This window comes from Rhinolophus hipposideros, assembly GCF_964194185.1.
Source record: "Rhinolophus hipposideros genome assembly, chromosome: 5".
NCBI classification, from domain to species: Eukaryota; Metazoa; Chordata; class Mammalia; order Chiroptera; family Rhinolophidae; genus Rhinolophus; species Rhinolophus hipposideros.
In genome coordinates, this window is record NC_138051.1 from 34898159 (window position 1) to 34910949 (window position 12791).

At 37.4% G+C, this 12791-nt stretch overlaps 1 protein-coding gene across 13 annotated transcripts in view; it reads right to left on the bottom strand.

Moving 5' to 3' along the window:
• The window catches only part of MEIS2 (Meis homeobox 2), a 203315-nt gene that overhangs the window by 101397 nt on the left and 89127 nt on the right, over positions 1 to 12791 (bottom strand). The window lies entirely within an intron of this gene.

Consider the following 12791-nt stretch of genomic DNA (forward strand, 5'->3'; position numbering starts at 1 on the left):
ATGAAAAATGAATGTGAGTTCTTTGCCTCTCTAATTTCCCCAAATCAAGGGCACGTATAACTATTTTTCAGCCTTACCTCATGAAAGCTTTGAGCCTTCCCTTTATGTTAAAATATATTATTTAACATTTCAGTGTGTCAACACCACATTAGGCACTTTAAAAGAACAGAATTAGCCATGCTTCCTACTCAGGGGACTTGTCTACTAAGTATCAGACTAAAGCAAAATGCTATAGTATTCCCTCACATCAAGCACACCATAGAGTGATAGTTTCCCTTAATTCTTCCATAAAATCAATGAGATGTTTCTCTTTTTATGCTAACTCAAAGGAACACGCTTTGATTTAACATATACCTTTAGAAGTTCTGTTTGGGCCCATTCCACATCTTACTCTTTTATCATGGGATAGACTCAGAGACAAGACCTAAAATTGGACTTATTAAGTGTGGGTTTTGTCACAAAGCAAAAGCAAATTCCATTTTCATTAACTCTGCAATCACCTACATTATAGTTGGTGGGACATTTAAACAAACAAGAGAGCTTATTTCTCTTGTGTACCTTCATTGTATGCACTAAATAAACAAGACTATTGGTACAGTGTGGTGAGAAAGCTTGGAGAAAATAAATATAAGATGTTTCAGTCTGGGCATACTTCTGCAATGTAATAACTAAAAATTTTAATTATACGGTAGTATAAGACACTTTGTGGGTATTAGAAAATATAATGCAAGTACAAAGCACAAAATCTTAGGATTACCAAGATATACTCTTTATAAGATGATTAAAAGTATACACTAAAGTGTCCATTTTCAATCTAATAACTTGTTTAGTTACTGAATTCCTAATTTGCTTCATTTATAGTTTTACTAGAGACTTCTTAAACTTTTGAGTCTGCTAGATTAACTATGCTTGTATAAATATACTGTAATCAACTAGATTAGTCAAATTAGGTCAGTATTTCTTCCTCTATACTTAGAGCCTGAAAAGTTCATAATGTTCAAATTAATAATTCAGCATTGGTTCCTAATCTGAAGTCTTTTAGAAAACTAAATTTAATAGTGGCAAGAGTTACAAATTCAGAAATATTATAATTAAGCAAACAAATATACATTTTGAAATAGTACCTCAATGGATATTAAAATATCCTCAATAAATCTTGCTACAGTTAGATTTAGTGATATAAATTTTGAAAAGAAATAACGAAGTAAGTCAATTATAAGCAATTATAGTATTTTCTAAAGAATCAGAAACCAACTTAATTAAAAAAATATTCACAAAATTTTATGTGTTTCTCAGAGATTTGGAGAAAAATACTTTGAGAGCTTGACTGACATTTGTCATTCACCATAAATGGTATTATCAGTGTGCTGCTTCTTAGATACATTTGGGCATGTTTGACCGAGAAGGTTCTCCCAGCATTCTCATCAAATCCAGAAAGGTATTTCATGGACAAAAAGGTCTTGTTTTAAGATATTAAGCCTTGTAAATGAGTCTCTGAATTCTCTCTCCCAGAGTGTAGCCCCTTCTCAGAACAAATACTCGTGAAATTAGATAATTTCATTTTGCAAACAATCTGGAAAAGATTTAGAGAATGAGGACGAGGGGGAACGAACGGGGATGGTGAGAGGAATCTACTCAGGTTTTCTAGCACGGATTTTGAATTTTGCCTTGAGATGTTTAGAATTGGAATAATCAAAAGGTAATCATATTACTTAACTTTAGATAGAAAATGTAAACTAATTCTAAATTTCTAGTACCTACGCTTCCTGTTAAAACTATGAGTCTCCCTAAATGGGCGGAACGTTTAATGAAAAGTTAACTAACCCAACTCTACCACTAATTCTTGCAAATTACCTGTAGCTGAGGACTGTCATACAATGGTCTTCATAAACCGGCACTGTGGTAGGCAAAATTATGGAAGGATAGACACACCAATAAAAATTATCCAAAATCAGAAGCAGCTAAGCTGTCACTCAAATTTCTTCAAAACAGTACCTATTTTGTAATTATTAAAGCGAGAAAGAAATTAGTAGAATTCCAACTTTTAAATAATTCATTTATGAATACTTTCATTTTATTTTACTTATTTACTTATTTATTTAAGGAGGGCACAGCTTTTATTTATTTATTTGTTTGTTTGTTTGTTTGTTCATTTATTTAAGGAGGGCACAGCTCACAGTGGCCCATGCAGGGACTGAATCGGCTACCCTGGTGCCACCAGCACCACGCTCTAACCAACTGAGCTAACTGGCCACCCCCATATACTTTCATTTTTTAAAAAGTATCAACCCATTTGTCCAAAGTCTAATGGGGCATCAAGATGTAAGGATAAATAGCAACGTGTGATGCCTTACAATTCTCTTTACAATTCTCTCCATCTGACAGGTAGATGGAACTCTAAGTGTATTTCCTCAAAGTGAAAAATAAGTGAAATAGAAGCATACAGTTATGGAAAAAAAAGTAAAAATAAGCAGAGTGATGCAAATGTTGTGATCTGATGATTTAAAAGACTATTTTAAAGATCATCTAAATATTTGAGACTGGTTTCCTCATTTGTAAAAACCAATATCACCTCCTAGATATCTAACAGAAAGTATTTGTATATTTTAAATATTAAAAGATAATGGCTGTATATGAACTACACTGCCAAGCAGAATAGTTTGGAGTTAAGCATTTTCAGCAATTTGAAAAGTCAAACTCAAGTAATCAAATGTACCTAAATCTACAAATGTCTTCAGGTAAACTCAGAAGACTAGATCAACAATTTTTCTGCCCAAAGGGTATTTTCTACTGAGGTTCTGATAGAAGGTCAGAAGGCTTTAAAGTACGGTACTAACAGAGAAAGATTTTATATATATATATATATATATATATATATATATATATATATATATATATATATAAATGCAGACATTTTTATGAACAAAATTTTAGAATGATAGCCTTGTCACCAGGATCGAATAGAAGCTTACACCAGCTACCTCCATAGGTATGAAGCTGAGATGATTTTCAGGGTTACAGTAAAGCCAAAGTAATTTTAGACTGAACACTTCATTTTACAAAAGAAAAAAAGTATGCACATCTCTATTCATGACATGTGTGTGGGTGGTATAGTTTTGAGAACTTAAGGAGAGTGGGGCTTGGTATAACCTAGGCAATGAGAGAAAGCATTTAAAAATACTGTCAACGATTCTGGCAGGAAAGACTATATAAATATACTGTCGACTCAAACATAAGTGAACTGGTTAAAAAAAGAAAAGAAACTGCAAATGAAAACTTCAAAACTGCTACCCTCATGATGAAATAAATTATATAAAGGAAGAAGTTATCAAGGGTTTTCATATCCACCATCTACTTAATTTCAAAAGCCCAGTTCTTAGAGAATTTTCTTTTCAAATCTGAGGATTCTGTCTGTATTCAGCCAACATAATTGATCGGATAGTCTTAGCGTATTTTGTGGAATCATTTATAAGGCTACCAAATGTCTTGGGAACTTTTCCCTCTAATCGCTCCTGAATCCGCCCAAATTGGTTTTAAATTATTCCATTCGTAATGGTAAATTTTTATTGCAAACATGTTTTTTACTCCAATTTAAACACAGATATGTCAGTTTGAAGTTGAAATAATTAGATCCTACATGGTTGTTCATGCAGCACATTATTATGTTATATCAAAAATCTTATCCCATCACAAAAAGAGATATGGAAGGTTTCTATAAATTCCAAGTTAATTTATTTCATTAAATGGCTTATAGCATCACGTAGGTATGCATATATTGTCACACACAAACATACAGAACCATGAATTATACTCCACAGCATCGCTTTTAAAGTGTTTTTTTCTTTTTAAAATCTTTACATGAATAATACCCAGCATCATGGACCTTGAACACTGATGATTCTGCCTAACGCTTTTATCCTTTGCTCGAAATTACAGGATCAGTCTAGCCAGAATTTATGAGAACCAGACCCCAGACCTCACATAGCTCACATATTAGACCATTAGGCATCTAACTACCTCTGAACAATTTCAATGCATTATCTTGCCTTTTCCCTGGGGCACAAACTTCACTCGTCCATACTTTTAATATATTTTGTCTGCATGAAGCAGATCGAGTTATTACATGCCGGCAGATCACGACTTACAGAAATTTCATTGCTTCACAACGATGCAGCAAACGTCTCTGTTCTCCACCCTGATGTGGAGCAGCAGGGAAGTGGTCAGTGCTGCACATGTCTGTAAATTTTCTGGTGGTTTATGTAAAGCCTATTTGATATTTTTACTTAAACAGTTTAAACATTTCCATGCATTCCCACCCATGGACACTTAACCAAAGAAGCCCATATGCACCCATATTTTATAAAATTATATGCCACTTCAAATGGATTACTAAAGTGCTTTAGATAACCGAAAATCCACCTAACTTTTACTTTCTCCAGTAGGGTTTTTATGTTCCTGATTGAACATCTCTTGTTTATACTTACATTGTGATTTGGAAGATTTCTAAGTCTTCCGAGCCAGGAATTTATTTGCTTTTCAGTAAAGAAATTTGGTGATCAAGATTTAAAAATTAATTGATCTTTGAACTTCCCTAAACCTTTTACCTGGATTGAAAAACCATTACGTTCTTTTCTTTCATTAGGGTTTTTTTTTCCTTCGGCAAGGCTGAACAGGAAACAAGGGTGATCCTATTCTGTCCCTAGAGACTGTTCATCAGCTAGCTCAGTTTACAGCTATTTAAAAAAAAAAAAAAAGCTGGAGGCAAGCAGCACTTAGAAATGTTGTATTTTATTATGTGGGACTATTATTATTGTGGTAATGTGAGCAAACAATGGGCATTTTTCTCCTTAGACATGATGCTTTTTGCTATTATTATTTCTCATTATCCATCCTCAAGTTAGATTTCTGGGCTAGTTGACCACTTCCTCTAGGCTGTTGCATATAGATTTTTAAAATACTGGTTAACAATTGTGCTACTTGGCTTTTCCCAATAAAATACTTGGGAAAGGAAGACCAAACTACTGTTATCTAAAACAAATTTTCTCATTTAGTTCCAAACTAAAACAAACAGCAAGGAAAGGTCATTAGTCTCACAGACTAAAATTGTTTTGATGAAGGCCAGCTTTTCATTCTGTTGACAAGCATCTCAATTCTTTTCAACAGCTCTGGGTGTCTACACTGGAAGAATGCAGAGCAGTCATCAGCCTTGGGAACCCATGGCTCTTGGTGACAATTTGCAGAACTACCACTGACTGAACTATCCGCCACCTTTGTCATCCAAAATTTAGATAATTAATAATGTAAATGAGTTCTTAGAGTTAGATTTGAATATAAAAACTGCTTGAACTTTCACTATTGTGTGCCATTTAGCAACAGTGGATTCTCAGTCTAATTACATGTTTCTTCAGGGTGATGTCAGGGAACTGAAGAGACGCTGCAAAAGTTTACCAAGATTTCCTCCAAGAAGGCAGACACCATGTTTCATTCTTATTAGCAGGTCAAGTATTGTGCCACAAAGTGGAATCAGTAGACAAAAGTCATGGCATAGATGGAAGGAAGGGGAATGGAAGCCCTGTGGATGACCTGACTTTCATACTGGCTTGGGAGCTGAGGGCTGACTGGTCTGGTGATTAATGACCAAAACCTCTAAGCTGCAGGATTTCATCCCGTAGTCTTCTTAACTAAAAATAAGAATCCCCATTTCTCAATCTAGAATTGGGAGTCACCCTATATATTACATCTTTGCATTCAAGCCTCCCCTTACTATTTTTCTCTCAGAGGTTTTACTTGTCAAATCTTCTAACCTTCCTGAAACTGGACAGTCAAATAGAGTTGTGAATCACTGAAAAAAGACAACTCCAGGGTTGGAAGGGTGAATTCATACAGCCTCTGGAAAGTTCAGGATAAGAAGTGTTGTGCAGAGATAGCCCAGGGATTTAGAAGTCGGGAAATTTAGGCTCTATTTTGAGCGATGCCTTGAGCATGTTGCAAAAACTGCCAGATGTGAGAGGAAAGACTGCCTGCATTGTGGAGTGCTTGAAGAATTCTCAATCAGAGAATCTGGTTAAGGCTACGAATGAAATTCACCTAATGGTTCTTTTAAAACTTTATAAAACAAACACACTGGACTGGAAAGCTCTTTACCTTTCTAGGTTAATTTTTATTGTCTGTCTGCAAACTAAACTATATTCCACCTTTTTCGAGGCATACATCACATTTGCTTTTATATTCAGTCTGAATTAGGAGAGGTACAGGAAATCCAGTGTCACAGGTAGTACAGGGTCTCAGCCATTTCTTGTTTCCTCTCCAACACTTATGCCCAAGAACAAGCATATTTACAAAGCGGAACCTCACCTCCTTCCCAAGCAGCTCATCCCACGTTCAGATGACTGGTGCTTGGAAAGTGCTGACTGATGTCAATCTGAAATCTACAGTCCTGCACATTCCTTGATCCCTATCTGTCCTCCGTCATGCCACAGAGCAAGCCTAGTAACCTTCCTCCACATAACAATCCTTCCAATACTCATATTGTCCCCCTAAATATTCTCTTTCCAATGCAAACATCCCCTGTTACTTCAGGCCATTCTTCATATCACAGGCTTTTGAGGCATACCACCACACTGGCCAATTTCATTAGGATGGGCTTTGGCACTTGACAGGTTGTCAATACCCCTCTTAAAGGGTGGAGCCCATAAATGGTACCACAGTCAAATAGAGTTGTGAATCACTGAAAAAAGACGCCCTCCAGGATTGGAAGGGTGAATTCATACAGAAATTCATACAAATCCCGTCTGATCAGTGTGGACTATACTCTGTACAACTCCTATCATTCTGGATATTTTGTTATATTAATACAAGGTTTTTTTCCTTTTAGCCAAATCATATTGTGCTTGCTGATAGTTAAAATCTCTCCTGTCACATAGCTTCAGTCTTAAATTTATGTAATCGAATTTTGGTAGTTAAGCATTCTTTACATTTATCTTCTTTCCAATTTTGTCTTGTTAGAATTGGTGCTCTGAGGGTTTCCACATTGCACCAACGTATTTCATCCATGCAAGAGTCTTGTGAGGTAGGGATTCCCCTCCTAACCATGCTGATGAAACTAAAGCTGAAACTAATACATGGTGAAACCAAGAGTCAAATCTAAGTGATCTAACTGTGCATGAACGGTTCTTTCCACTTGCTGTCCTATTTCTTAGATTTTCTTTGGATTCTGCTCCTGCTATTTAATAAATTGGCTCTCTCCTCATCCAACATAAATTAGAAGGAGTCATCAATGTCCTCAACCAATTAATTGTTTTTAAAATAATTGCACATAACTGGCATGAACACAAAGCCAGGGGAACTGGGGTGCCAGAAATCTATGGTACTGACTTTCCCTAACAAAGCCATCCGACCGAACTCTTACCAGCCCATGATTTTTCATCATGTTTACAAGGATCTCACTGATTCATTTATTTAATGCACACAGCGCGTCTAGTATGTGCTAGGACCTGTGTCAGGCACTGGGGACACAGATGAACAACAGCCATTGGTACCACAACAACTCTGTCAGAGGCCAGGTTTAATTCACTCATAGGAAACTCGTGCTGACTCTTAGCGATCAATGGCTTCCCTTGGTAATGGAGGGAAAATGTCACAGTGACACTTAGTTTGCCTGTCTGGGGGAAGGAGGTTAGTATTGAGCCCAGAAAAATGAGCAAAGCAAATGGCACACAGAAGAGTGACACTGAGTAAGGATGTGGCTGCTCTCTGAATAGTAGACCCCAGCCTACGGTAAACAACTTAACTAACTTTTGGGAGTTTTCATTCTTAAGAAAACAGGTTTTCATTCATCCAGCCATGTAACAAATATTTCTTTTCCCTTTCCTTGTAACCATTGACTTAAAATGTATACACTTCTCCAAAGTCAAAGGCATGCAGAATTCATTCAGAATATATTCTGTGAAAACCTATCAAAGTGGAATTTGAGAAATGACTGTGGAAAATAATTAAGCTTCCATTTATTGAACAACTACTATGTGCTTGGCATTATAGTGAGCACTTTTATTTAATTTAATCCTATAGTAACTCTACTGTGGCTATACGTTTTAAACCCCATATTTAAATTTTTAAAAACCCTTTTCGAAGGATGAGAAAATAGAAATGTGGAGAGATTGTGTCACAGGGTCAGAAGCATCAGAGCCAGGACTGTTTGACTCGATAAGCAGTGTTCTTCCTACCTCTCTCATGGAAACAAAGTGAACCCTTGGCTTTTTGTCTTCAAGTCTGTATATTTCAGCAAGGAAGAACCTTACATGTCAGGAACAAAAAAAAAAAAAAAAAAAAAAGGACCACATTTTGTGTGGTATCTAAGGTAGTCACCCCATTATTATAGGCAATAACGTCTTCATGCCTCAGTGTCTCAACTGGTTGAATTTGATTAATAAGACCCACCTAATGTCCTACAGTAAGGCTTTGAAAATAACTATACAGGGGTACTCGGACAAGCAGAAGTTTAGGGCTACCTCTTCCACTACCTGCTAGATGATATGTGAACTAAATTAAATAGAAAATAAGGTCTTTAGATCCTAATTAGAAAAGACGACTCTTTACCACCATAATACAAATTTTCCAATCTCAACTTCTATGTAGAAAACTTACCTTTCAGCTTTCAACGGCTAAGAGCTATTGAAGAAGTTGAGTCTTTGCACTCATCCCTCATAGTTCCCTCCACATTCCTTGCACTGAGAACTGCCGTGTCTCTGAAGAAACAAACCCAGTCCTGCCCTTTTCGTACTTGAAGATGATTTCACTACCTACATGAAATAACCAAAGCCACCTAATACAAGCAGCTTCCTCCTTTTCTCTCTTCATACCACTAATTGTAGTTTTTCTCACCTAGAGAAAGATCTGTTCCTCCACGTTGCCAATGCTAATCTCTCCACGTGTGCTTTTGACTTCCTTACTTCTTCCTTTTTTGGGTTGTTTTTTTCCCACCAATTTGCCCTCTCTCCCCCACACACCTCACCTCTTGATTCTTTACTTCTACAGATTCTTTCCTTTGCTTACAAATATACTTGAATATACCCTCTTTAAAAAAAAAAAAATCCTTTCTCAACTCTGCCACCCTCTGCCACAAGCTAGCATCTTATTTTCACAGTCTTGAAAGAAGATTCCACTTCCGGACCCCCCACTCTGTCCTTCCCTTCTTGCAATCTGGCTTCTGCCCTTGTCATTCCACTGAGACTTTACAGACCCAAAGGTCACCAATGACTTCCTCATGGCCAAATTCAATGGTATTTTCTCCCTTTTACCCCTAAAGCTCTCTGTCGATCCGAAATCTGTTGATTGTGCATTTCTTTTTCATTAGTATTTATTTAGCAACTATTTTATGCCAACCACAGGGCCACAGTAGGGGCTCAGGCTTGGAATGATCTTTCAAGAAAGACCCTGTGTTTTCTCCCTTCTCCTCTCAGCTCACTGATATCCTCTTAAGCCTCGCCAACTCCATCACTTCTAAATACATACTTCCACAAGGATCTCTCCTTGGCCCTCTTCTTTTTTCTATATCCCTGTCATAGTCTCACAATTTCAGCTATTACCTCTGAGGCTGATTCCACATCTCTTCCTATCCCAGCTCTTCAGTTCTGCATTTCAAATGCCTGATGAAAGACTCTCAAACTCTTTAGGCTCATATACTGAACCTTATTTTCTCATAAACCTGCTCTCCCTTTATGTCTTTTAATGGTTATCACACTTTAATAGAGTAAGGGTCAAAACCTTAGCAGCATCTTGGATTGCTCCTCCCTTCTACTTGTTCATTATTCCTAAATTGTCCAAATCTGCAGATTTTCCCTCAGATAATTTCTTATACTTATCTCTTTATTTCCATTATTACCCTAATGTGGGAACTCAAGAACTTTCACTTAGATTAGGGTTTCCCAACATTTAGCCATTCCCCTAAGACCATGAGGATTTGGGCAATATGGGCAGATCACATTCACTATCCTATTTATTTAACATTTTCAATTTAATAGAGCTACTTTTTCCTCCCTCGACTCATCCAGGCAATAGTCTATGGAATGAGAGATTTGATAAATATTAAGTTATGTTATTAAATAAATATTTAAGTTATGTTATTAAAATCCGAATACCACTTAAATTCACCTTATGTACCACAAATCACACACCCTCCATACTTTAGGAAATATTTATTTTGATTATAAAAAGCCTTATAGTCAGTATTTCCCATCTCCAGTCTTTCGGCATTTCAATCCATCTGACTCAATTCTTACAAACTAATTGTCCAGAATTACAACTATATCCTGTCAGCTTCTGGCTCAAAAACTCATTCTCCATCCAGTTAGGTCTAAAATCCTTAATGAACGTTGTCTCCAGTCTGAATGGACTTGCCTTCCCAGCATCATTTCCTGTTGCCGGGGCAGCCTTATCTCAGGCTTTAGGGAACCAATCACTGCTAGCCTTACTTTCCCTGCACTGTCCCTGCTGTTCCCCCTCCCCCCCACCCATCACCTGCCTTCAAAGTTCTCCCTACCCCTCCCCCCACCAGCAGCCTCCTGGAAACATCCCCTAATTCCCTCAGCTGGAAGTAATCTTTCCTTCTCCAACCCCCACACTTTTCTCTGGACACTGTTACCCATACCATACTTTTCTTTGGACACTTTCCACTTTCTACTTTTAATTTTTGTTATACATTCACATTTTATCTCTCCTACATGTGTTTAAATTCCTTGAGGGCAGGCTCTGGTTCAGATTCATCTTTTTATCCTCCTATCACTTAGTGAAGTACTTGTTCACAGGAGGAAAAAAAGACCATTAATATAGGCTGAGTAAATGAATATATGAACCAGGCAACATTTTGGTGTAAGTGAATTTTGATTAAAGTAGTTTCCTCATCAAGTGGAATTTGTTTTCGCAACGGATTCCCCTGTGTTTTGCTGGTGGCAGGGATTATTGTGAAGGTCGATGAAGGAGTTTCTTGTATGTGACATCTTGGCCTACTTTTGCCTACATGTACTTTCATTTAAACAAGACAAATGACAGACATGTGATAACTACTGTCATCATATAAATGCAGAGAAAGAGGGGCTGTTTGGGGGATAACTAAAGCTTTTATTCATTTTATTTGTTTTAATAGACATATTTCTGAGAGAACAGTGATACAAGGAGGGCTTTCCTTTTCTTTTTTTTTAATTGTGTTGGTTTTATTCAGAACCTTCCTTCCAATACCTCACTAATATGAAAACTGTACAAAACCACGTCTCCTAGAGGGCTCATTCACCACGGAAAGCTGTTTCCTTGAATGGCTGACCACAGCTGGAGGAGAGCCTGGAGCTCCTGGAGTTTAGTTTGACACCCCCCAGAGGGAGCCCGGAGCAATCCACGCTGCTGAGAAGTAGAACAGCAAGGCTCTCTGATTATTCTGCCCTCTCAGCAGAGACCCTCCCTCCAGCCTCAAGTGAACTCTGTGTTCTCATCTCATTGGGCCAGAGAGTCTGTGCGACACTCTAGAAAATACCTCAGGAAGCCAAAAGCTTTGTCTTCATCAGAACCCTCACTTTTGCTCAAATATAATATTAGCAATTCTTTCAGGGTAAAAAAAAAAAAACTTTATGCTAAATTTCCTATCTTAGAATTGTTAATAATTTCAGGTTTCAGAGATTTTTTTTTCTTTTCTTTTAAACTTACGAGAGAAAGAAGGCAGATAAAAATTAAAGGCAAGAGTTCTGTCACCAAGAGACATGAACATTATCCCAGGTTGGACTCCATAAGACACCTACGGTAACCAATGAGTGATTCCCACCAACATCAATAGGCCTTCTTGCGGACTACAAAGTGGCCCACACTTTTGGAGTCTTCTCCCTCTAAATTCCTTTCTAGAATATTGTTCCCCATAATAAAATGTAAATGAGCAATTCTCAAATTGGCCTTTAGGCCTCCACAACTACTGTATGACTTCAAATTGTGGGTCATGCCTAGCAGGTTTTACTCATCATTCCCAAGCTAACACTGTAGCAAAATTCTTTTTTTTTTTTTTTTTTTACAAAATTCTTTTTAACAAATACATAAGGTGCCCTTTTCTCGACTCAAGAGAAATAATTATGTATATCAATGCTTTAGGGTAACTAAGGGCTCTCCTTGCTCAGAGAGCATGGGAACTTGATTGTTTTCAGCTAATAAGTGCTGCCATCTTGAACACTGTGCTTACGATCAGAATTCTAGCAATCGTCTCAGCTGTGATATTCCAGTGGAAAACTCAGTCTGAGCAGGCGAGGGCCTTCATTGCTCTAGGCAGTATCAGACAATTCTATAGGAAAATGAAAAGAATCTGCTATGATGTCAGGAAACTTCATAGACTCAGAATAATAGAGTTGGAAATGGCCTCAATGGTTGATTCCCTTGGACATGTCGGCATGTCCCAGGTGTCCCATGTGCTTTGTGTTGAGCTGCTTGCTCTTTACACATGTCCACACCTCTGCCTCTAGGCCTGTCACTAGCACTCTTGACACCACAGATTGAGAATACCGTGGAGATTCAAGAACAAGACCCAGACTCAGTCAGAAAAAGGCCGACAAGGTCCCTTGCATATCACTAACATGGTGCCTTGGTAGGCTTTGCGCCACAGCAGCCAATAAAACCCTCTATTGCAGGAATACATCGGTTCAAGATTATGAGGCAGAGGAAAGCCGTGTTGCAGCCTTTATTTGTTCTCAAAAATCCCAAGAAAATACTGTATAAAAATCATGTTGAAATGCCTTACATCGATAGTTCATTTCATTTGCCTTTTC